Source organism: Nycticebus coucang, chromosome 12 (genome assembly GCF_027406575.1).
Source record: "Nycticebus coucang isolate mNycCou1 chromosome 12, mNycCou1.pri, whole genome shotgun sequence".
In the NCBI taxonomy this organism is placed as follows: Eukaryota; Metazoa; Chordata; class Mammalia; order Primates; family Lorisidae; genus Nycticebus; species Nycticebus coucang.
Genome location: NC_069791.1, coordinates 101,138,415 through 101,148,126, shown reverse-complemented (window position 1 = coordinate 101,148,126; position 9,712 = coordinate 101,138,415). Strand labels below are relative to the sequence as shown.

At 47.3% G+C, this 9,712-nt stretch overlaps 1 non-coding gene across 1 annotated transcript; it reads right to left on the bottom strand.

The window, feature by feature from the left end:
• Positions 1–6,541: 6,541 nt before the first annotated feature.
• LOC128562827 (U6 spliceosomal RNA) lies at positions 6,542–6,648 on the bottom strand. Its single transcript, XR_008373527.1, has one exon. It is a non-coding gene; the product is annotated as a U6 spliceosomal RNA (small nuclear RNA).
• Positions 6,649–9,712: the final 3,064 nt, after the last annotated feature.

Below are 9,712 nucleotides of genomic sequence, written 5' to 3'. Positions count from 1 at the left end.
GTGAGCCACCATGTCTGGCCTGCAGAGTCAAACTATAGCAGCTTGCTGGTGGCTCTATCTCCTGTCTGCACATCTTATGATTTCACATCTGTCAAATCTGCATCTCCCACCCAGCCTGGGACCAGGGCAGGGTTTGTCTTGAGAAGCACTGTGCTGATGGCACCACCAGAACAGCCAAGACCCCAGGCCAGAGAGGAAGGTCCCACTGTGGCTGAGGAAAGGAGTCCTGAACCCACTGCTATAAAGGATCCCTCTGCCTTCTGGCCCCCCCTGGACATCTTTAGGCTCGATAAAGCTATTTTTTTTTTTTTGAGACAGAGCGTCAAGCTGTCCCCTAGAGTACTGTGGCATCACAGCTCACAGCAACCTCCAACTCCTGGGCTCAAGCGATTCTCCTGCCTCCACCTCCCAAGTAGCTGGGACTACAGGCACCCGCCACAACGCCCGGCTATTTTTTGGTTGCAGCCGTCATTGCTGTTTGGCGGGCCCAGGTTGGATTCAAACCCGCCAGCTCAGGTGTGTGTGGCTGGCGCCTTAGCTGCTTGAGCCACAGGCGCCAAGCCTTTTTTTTTTTTTAAAGCTGCTTTTTAGTAACAGCTTTACTTGGCATAATTCATATGTTACATATTAATAATTCATCCATTTGAAGTATACAATTCAGTATTTTTTAGTATATTCACAGAGTTGTGCAACATCACCATAGTCAATTTTATAACACTTTTATCACCCCCAAAAGGAACCCCACACCCATCAGCAGTCCCTCCCCATCTCTCTTCCTTCCAGGCCAAAGCGACCACTAATTTACTTCCTATCTCTGTGAATTTGCCTGTGTAGCCTTTGGTGTATGGCTTCTCTCACTGATCCTCATGTTTTCAAGGTTCATCCCCATTGTGGTGTGTGTCAATGCTTCATTCCATTTTGTGGCTGAAGAATATTCCACAGTGTGGCTACTATACCACATTTCGTGTAACCTATTCATCAATAAAGACTTTCGGTGATTCCCATTTACTCCTCTAACCTGAAATTTGGGGAAAGAGACCACAGGAAGGAAGATTTTACAGCCTAGAAGAAAGAGGGTTTTGCCCTCACTTAACCTTCAGGTTAAGTCCTCAGGTTGGAGGAGGGATGATAATGTGCTCAGGTGTCCCAGGGCATACTGACGCTACCATCTATGTCCCCAAGGCCAAGCCAGCCCCCTGCCAATACCTGCTTTCCAGAGCAGTGTCTGCTCCACCATCTCTAGCCCAAGCCCAGTGCAGTGGGCTCAGCTGTAGGCCGCTGAGGATCTGCATTTCCAACTCCAATTATCAGTGTTTTTCAACTTTTTTTTTTTTTTTACTTTACGGTATATTCAAACCTGTAGTTAAACTTCTGCGGCACACTGAAATTATGTTGATCCAAAAAATGAGTGTAAAAAAGAATATACTTAGTGTGCTTTGAACTTCTTTAAAAAATAATTTAACTAATGATCTTTAAAAATTTATGCCGTAAACCTAAGATCCTCTCACAGAACACCAGTGTGCCGTGGCACATCAGTTGAAAAATCACTGCTCTACAGAGACACACCTTTCATTTATTTATTTATTTTATTTTTATTTATTATTTTTTTTTTTTGTAGAGACAGAGTCTCACTGTACCGCCCTCGGGTAGAGTGCCGTGGCGTCACACGGCTCACAGCAACCTCTAACTCTTGGGCTTACGCGATTCTCTTGCCTCAGCCTCCCAAGCAGCTGGGACTACAGGCGCCCGCCACAACGCCCGGCTTATTTTATTTTTATTTTTTAGAGACAGAGTCTCAGGGTGGCGCCTGTGGCTCAGTGAGTAGGGCGCCGGCCCCATGTACCGAGGGTGGTGGGTTCAAACCCAGCCCAGGCTGAACTGCAACCAAAAAATAGCCGGGCATTGTGGCGGGCGCCTGTAGTCCCAGCTGCTGGGCAGGCTGAGGCAGGAGAATCGCAGAAACCCAAGAGCTAGAGGTTGCTGTGAGTCCTGTGACATCATGGCACTCTACCAGAGGCTGTAAAGTGAGACTCTGTCTCTACAAAAAAAAAAAAAGAGAAGAGACAGAGTCTCAAGTTGTCGCCCTGGGTAGAGTGCTGTGGCATCATAGTTCACAGCAACCTCAAACTCTTGGGCTTAAGCGATTCTCTTGCCTCAGCCTCCCAAGTAGCTGGGACTACAGGCGCCCGCCACAACGCCCAGCTATTTTTTTTTGGTTGTAGTTGTCACTATTGTTTGGCAGGCCGGGGCTGGATTCAAACCCTCCAGCTCTGTTGTATGTAGCTGGCACCCTAGCCGCTTGAGCTACAGGCACCGAGCTGAGACCCACCTTTTAAAGGGAAATTGGTTTGTGGGCCAAATGTTATGTTTCTCGGCCCCCCCCCCCATCAGCCCACGTGAGGGTGTTTGGGCTATAAAGCAGGTACACACTGTGTGCAACAACAAAGAACCTTGTGCAAGCCTGCCACCTCTCACCTGAGCCAGGTTTGGCAGGGAAGAGGGAAGGCTGGGCTCCTCCCTCTGGCCCTCCCCATGTGTTATCAAACTCTCACTCTCCAAGGTCGGCTCAGACACTCTGGCCACTGCCGATGGTAAACCGGTGCCAACGATAATAGCAACTAATACTTACTGATGCTGTGCATGCCAGACTGTCTTCAGCTTTTCACAATAGCCCCACCAGTAAGATGCTGTGCAGCCTCCATTTACATCCAAGTCAGATTAAGGAACTAGCCTGGGGTTACCCAGAGAATGATGGAGCTAGGGTTCAGGGAGAGTCTGGATTCTATACCACACTTTTTGGCTTCTAGAGCTTTCTGAAATTCTGAAAAGCAGGGAGTGTGTATTGACAGACTAGGTCCGAAGACTGTTACCTCAGGATGTCGCAGATGCCAAACAGAATTTCAAGAAAGATCACATACAGTGAAGACAGAAAAAAAGAGCCCTGGGTGGGCTCGGCACCTGTGGCTCAAGCAGCTAAGGCGCCAGCCACATACACCTGAGCTGGCAGGTTCGAATCCAGCCTGGCCCACCAAACAACAATGATGCCTGCCATCAAAAAATAGCCAGGTGGGCGTTGTGGTGGGCGCCTGTAGTCCCACCTACTTGGGAGGTGGAGGCAGGAGAATCGCTTGAGCCCAGGAGTTGGAGGTTGCTGTGAACTGTGATGCCACAGCCTTCTACCCAGTGTGAAGCTTGAGGCTCTGTCTCAAAAAAAAAAAAAAAAAAGGAGCTCGGGGTGTAGCACCTTGGATGTCCCTAGTGGGTGGCACTGTGGGGGGCCAGATGAAGTGAGCGGGAGGAGGGGGAGGGCATCTGAGCTCCCACTTCCAGGAGTTTTGCAGTATAGGGGAGCAGAGTGAAGAGGCTGTAAAGTTGTGTGTTGGTTGATTGGCTGGTTTGAAAGGGGAATGGCAACAACTTGTTTGCAGTAATGGGTATGGTCCAAAAGAGGACCCACATTGAAGATGTGGGAACGGGAAGGTTTTGGAGCTACGTCTTTGAGCAGTACAAGGGAAGGGGCCTCCAGGCAGGCACAGAGCACAGACATTCACCCAAGGACACAGGCATGGCAGATCCCAGGTGCAGAGAGGGCAGAGGAAGTGCCAATGGGCGGGTGTGGGAGTTCTAGGTGCTTCCATCTTCCTCAGAGAAATGGGAAGTGAGGCTGTGAGCTGAGAGTGAGGGGGGGAGGTGCTGGAGAGATACCAGAGAAGAGGAAGAAGGAGCCAGGCGGCGCGATGCAGTTCCGGCAGCAGCAGGACCCTCTCAAGGATCTTGATTATATGTATTTAAAAATAAGACCTCAATTGGGTGCAGGAGCTCACACCTGTAATCCTAGGACTCTGGGAGGCTGTGGCAGGAGGATCCTTTGAGTTCAGGAGTTTGAGACCAGCCTGAGCAAGCAAGAGCCCACTTCTACTAAAAACGGAAAAATTAGCTGGATGTTGTTAGAGGGTATCAGCTCTTCCAGAGGCTGAGGCAGTATTATTTGAATCCAGGAGTTTGAGGTTGCTATGAGCTAGGTTGATGCCACAGCACTCTAGCCTGAGGCAACAGAGCAATCAAGTCTCAAAAAAAAAAAAGAAAAAAAGCCCATAACCTAGCAGGAGATTTTGACAACATCCCTAACACAAGTTTGGCTAAGAAAAATTTAAAAATAAAAAAGATTTCCGGGCGGCGCCTGTGGCTCAGTGAGTAGGGCGCCAGCCCCATATGCCGAGGGTGGCGGGTTCAAACCCAGCCCTGGCCAAACTGCAACAACAACAAAAAAAAATAGCCGGGCGTTGTGGCAGGCGCCTATAGTCCCAGCTGCTTGGGAGGCCGAGGCAAGAGAATCGCGTAAGCCCAAGAGTTAGAGGTTGCTGTGAGCTGTGTGACCTCATGTCACTCTACCCGAGGGCAGTACAGTGAGACTCTGTCTCTACAAAAAAAAATTAATAATAATAAAAAAGATTTCCTTTTCCCAGTCATAGTCAGCTCTTGTGGGCAAGACCAGAGGAAGAGCATGGAGATGAAATTTTACCTAGAGTAAAGGGCCAGTTAGCAGCCACAGCTGTACTGTGGCCCACTGGCCAAACACCCTGCTTTTTTTTTTTTTTTTTTTTTACCTTCTCCTTTTCTTTTCTTCCTTTCTTTTTCTTTTTCTTTTTTTTGGTAGAGACAGAATCTCACTTTGTCACCCTCAGTAGAGTGCCATGGCATCACACAGCTCACAGCAACCTCCAACTCTTGGGCTTAAGCGATTCTCTTGCTTCAGCCTCTCGAGTACTACGCCCTGCCTGGCTATTTTTTTTTGTTGCAGTTTGGCAGGAGCCAGGTTTGGTATATGGGGCTGACGCCTTACCGACTGAGCCACAGGCACTGCCCTTAACCTTCTCCTTTTCTATTGTGGTAAAAAAAAAACAAAAAACATATATAGTCATAACATTTGGCATTTTAACCATTTTAAAGTATACAGTTCAGTGACTTATAGTACATTCACCATGTTGTATAACCATCATTACTATCTATTTCCAAAATTTTCATCACCCCAAACAGAAACTCTACCAGTAAGCAGTGTCTCTATTTCCCTCTCTCCCCAGCCCCTGATAACCTCTAATCTACTTTCTGTCTCAAAGACTTTGCTTTTTCTGGATATTTCACATAAGGGTTATACAACATGTTACCTTTTGTGTCTGCCCTCTCTCACCAAGCATCATTTCCAAGGTTCACCCATGTGGCTCTTATAGTGTGTTATCAGTGCTTCATTCCCTTTTATGGCTGAATAATATTTTCTTGTATGGATAGACCACATTTAGTTTATCTATCCATCCAGGATAGACATTGGGTTGTTTCCACCTTTTGGCTACTGTGGAGAATGCTGCCACAAACATGGGTATCCAGTCATCTCTCTGAATCCATGTTTGTATTCTCTTGGATATTTAACTAGGAGTGGAATTGCCCAGGCATACGATTTCTACTGATTCTGCATGATCCACAAACTAGGAGTGACGTGGCAGACAGTGTAATGCCTCTCTAAGATGTCCATGCCTCAATCCCTAGAACCTGTGGATAAGTTACCCCATATGGCAAAGGGGTCTTTGCAGAGGTGATTAAGTTAAGGGTTTTGAGGTAGAGAGATTATTCTGAGTTAACTGGGTAGGCACAAGGTCATCATAAAAAGGAGGGTGACACAGTGGCTCACACCTGTAATCCTAGCACTCTAGGAGTCTGAGTTGAGTGGATTGCCTGAACTCATGGGTTCAAGACCAGCTTGAGCTACAGAGAGGCCCCCATCTCTAAAAATAGCCAGGTGTTGTAGTGGGTGCCTGTAGTCCTAGCTATTCAGGAGGCTGAGGCAACCTCTTGAGCCCAAGAGTTTGAGGTTGCTGTGAGCTATGACACCACAGCCCTCTACCAAGGGTGACAAAGTGAAACTCTGTCTCAAAAAAAAGAAAAAAGAAAATCACTGTCCTAGGGAGCAGATCTCCCCTAGAGCTTTCAGGAGAAATGCAGCCCCACAGACACCTTGATTTTAGTCAAACATTACCCATTTGGACTTTATTTATTTATTTAGGCAGAGTCTTATTATGTCACCCTCCGTAGAGTGCCATAGCATCACAGCTCACAGGAACGTCAAACTTTTGGGCTTAAGCAATTCTCCTGCCTCTGCCTCCCAAGTAGCTGGGACTACAGGTGCCTGACACAACGCCTGGCACATCGCCCGGCTATTTTTTGGTTGTAGTTGACATTGTTGTTTGGCAGGCCCAAGCTGGGATCCAACCTGCCAGCTCCATTGTATGTGGCTGGCGCCCCAGCCACTGAGCTACAGGTGCTAAGCCTGGACTTTTTTTTTCTCTTTTTTTAAATTAAATCATAGCCGTGTACATTAATGCGATCATGGGGCACCATACACTGGTTTTATAGACCATTTGACATATTTTCATCACACTAGATAGCCTTCCTGGCATTTTCTTAGTTATTGTGTTAAGACATTTATATTCTACATTTACTAAGTTTCACATGTACTCTTATAAGATGCACCGTAGGTATAATCTCACCAAAAAATATGGAACGCTTCACGAATTTGTGTGTCATCCTTGCACAGGGGCCATGCTAATCTTCTCTGTATCGTTCCAATTTTAGTATATGTGCTGCTGAAGTGAGCACTGGACTTTTTTTAAAAATTGAGACAGAGTCTCACTTTGTCACCCTTGGTAGAGTGCAGTGTGGCATCATAGCTCACAGCAACATCAAACTCTTGGGCTCAAGTGATTCTCTTACCTCAGCCTCCCAAGTAGCTGGGACTACAGGTGCACCCCACAAGGCCCAGTTTTTTTTTAAATTTAGCAGGCCCAGGCAGGGTTTGAACCCCCCAGCTCTGGGGCATGTGGCCAGCGTCCTAACCACTGAGCTACAGGCACCCAGCTACCCATTTGAACTTCTGACCTCCTGAGAATTTGTGTTGTTTTTTATGTAGAGGCAGAGTCTCACTTTATCACCCTCAGTAGAGTACCGTGGCATCACACAGCTGACAGCAACCTCCAACTCCTGGGGTTAGGCGATTCTCTTGCCTTGGCCTCCCGAGTAGCTGGGTAGCCACCCGCCACAATGCCTGGGTATTTTTTTGTTGCAATTTGGCGGGACCAGGTTTGAACCTGTCACCCTCAGTGTATGGGGCTGGTGTCCCACCCACTGAGCCACAGCACCACCCAAATTTGTGTTGTTTTAAGCCACTAAGTTTCTGCTAACTTGTTACAGTAGCCATAAGACTTTTACATATTTTCAAGGATTGAGAAGAAAAAAGGAGGCCAGGCGAGGTGGCTCATGCTTGTAATCCCAGTACTGTGAGAGGCCAAGGCTGGTAGATCGCTTGAGCACAGGAGTTGAAGACCAGCTTGAGCAAGAGTGAGACACCACCCCGCCCGCTGCCCCCTGTCCCCCACCCCCCCGTTGTCTTTATTTTATTTATTTATTTATTTTTGAGACAGAGTCTCAAGCTGTCACCCTGGGTAGAGTGCTTTGGCATCACAGCTCACAGCAACCTCAAACTCTTGGGCTTAAGCAATCCTCTTGCCTCAGCCTCCCAAGTAGCTGGGACTACAAGCACCCTGCACAACGCCCAGGTATTTTTTGGTTATACTTATCATTGTTGTTTGGCAGGCCCGGGCTGGATTTGAACCTGCCAGCTTCGGTGTATGTGGCTGGTGCCCTAGCTGATTGAGCTACAGGTGCTGAGTCCCCCCACCCCCCATCTTCATTAAAAATAGGAAAACTATCTGGGTATTGTGGTGGGTGCCATAGTCCCAGCTATTCAGGAGGCGGAGGAAAAAGGATCTCTTTAAGTACAAGAGTTTGAGGTTGCAGTGAGCTATGATGCCAGGGCACTCTACCCAGGGCGACGGAGAAAGACTATCTCAAAAAATAAAATAAAAGGCTTGGTGCTCATAGCACAGTGATGATGACGCCAGCCACATACACAGAGACTGGCGCTTTTGAACTCGGCCCAGGCCAGCTAAACAAAAATGACAACAGCAACAAAAAATAGCTGGGCATTGTGGAGGGTGCCTGTAGTCCCAGCTACTTGGGAGGCTGAGGCAAGAGAATCGCTTAAGCCCAGGAGTTTGAGGTTGCTGTGAGCTGTGACGCTACAGCACTCTATGGAGGGCGACAAAGTGAGACTCTATCTCAACAACAAAAAATTATAAATGAAAAAAAAGAATATTTTGTGACACATGATATTATATGAAATTCCATTTGTGTTTGCAAACAAAGTGTTATTGGTATGCAGAGATGCCCATTCATTACTATCATTCAGGGCTACTTTCAAGCTCTAACATCAGAGTTAAGCACTGACCAGAGGCCACACGGCCTGCAAAACCTAAAATACTATCTAGCCCTTTACAGAAAAATGTTGCTGTCCCCTAATTTATTTATTTTTTATTATTTTTTAAAACTTTTATTATTTATTTATTTATTTATTTATTTTTTGGCAGTGTTTGGCTGGGGCTGGGTTTGAACCCGCCACCTCCTGCATATGGGGCCGGCGCCCTACTCCTTTGAGCCACAGGTGCCGCCCCCACTGACCCCTAATTTAGAGCAAGAAAGTGAAAGAGCTAGTCAGAGAGGAGGTTGAGGATCTAATAGCCTTTGACACCCTCTTAGAGCTCCAGAGGCCACACAACTAAGGATTTGGGAAGGGATGGAGTTTGAGGCCTCCTGGTATTACTTCCAGAAAGAGGGGTTAGTGAAGGGACAGAGCTGAGGTGGGCAAGGGGCAGGTAGTGATAGTATTTCAGGTCTTGGGGCTGGAATGGACTGAGATGACAGGTGTTTGAATCTATGTGTCTGAGATGCCCAAGGGCACTGGGCTGGGCAAAACAATAAGTGGCCTTTGGCAGAACTTGCAAAGCCAGTCTGAGTGACAGCTGTGCTTACTGGGAAGCAGGCTTCATCAAGGCAATTTTGTAGGAGAGGAGTAAGGGTTAGACTTGCTTCTCCCAGCTGTCATTTATTCATTCAGGCACTGGGGAAGTCACTCAGTGTGTACAGATATGTGGCTCTGTTTCATATGTTGTCTCCCAATGTCATCTTTTCCTGGGCACATTCCCTGTCATCACATGTGGTTGGGAGCTCCTTAAGGGCATTGTTTCTGCCTTGGGGTAAAGGTTTCCCACTCCCTTAATGCCTCTCTGAGGGACCCAGAGAGGTTCTGGGAAGGCTGAGGGAAAGCCCTGATTCTGTCCCTCCTGTCTGGGGTCACAGTGTGCCCCTCGGCAGATGGGGGACCTGTAGGAAGGCAGGGTTAGAGTGACCTGTGAGGCATTCACTTGGGGGACAAAACATAAGGGGGCAATAAACCCTCAGTCACCAAGATAAACAAAATTTTAATGCCATACTCTAAAAAATCAAAATGGTAAAAATTTATAATGAACAAAATGACATAATTTTAATAAGAGAGGATCAGTGACAGTGCCATGCCTGCAGGAAAAAATTGTTAACACTGAGCCTATTATTAAAATTTGGATATTTGGTTCATCATGAATTTTTGGCAGTAATTTTGATTTTTAATAATGTTAAAGTAGGGGCCGCGCCTGTGGCTCAGTCGGTAAGGCGCTGGCCCCATATACTGAGGGTGGCGGGTTCAAACCCGGCCCCGGCCAAACTGCAACAAAAAAAATAGCCAGGTGTTGTGGTGGGCGCCTGTAGTCCCAGCTACTAGGGAGGCTGAGGC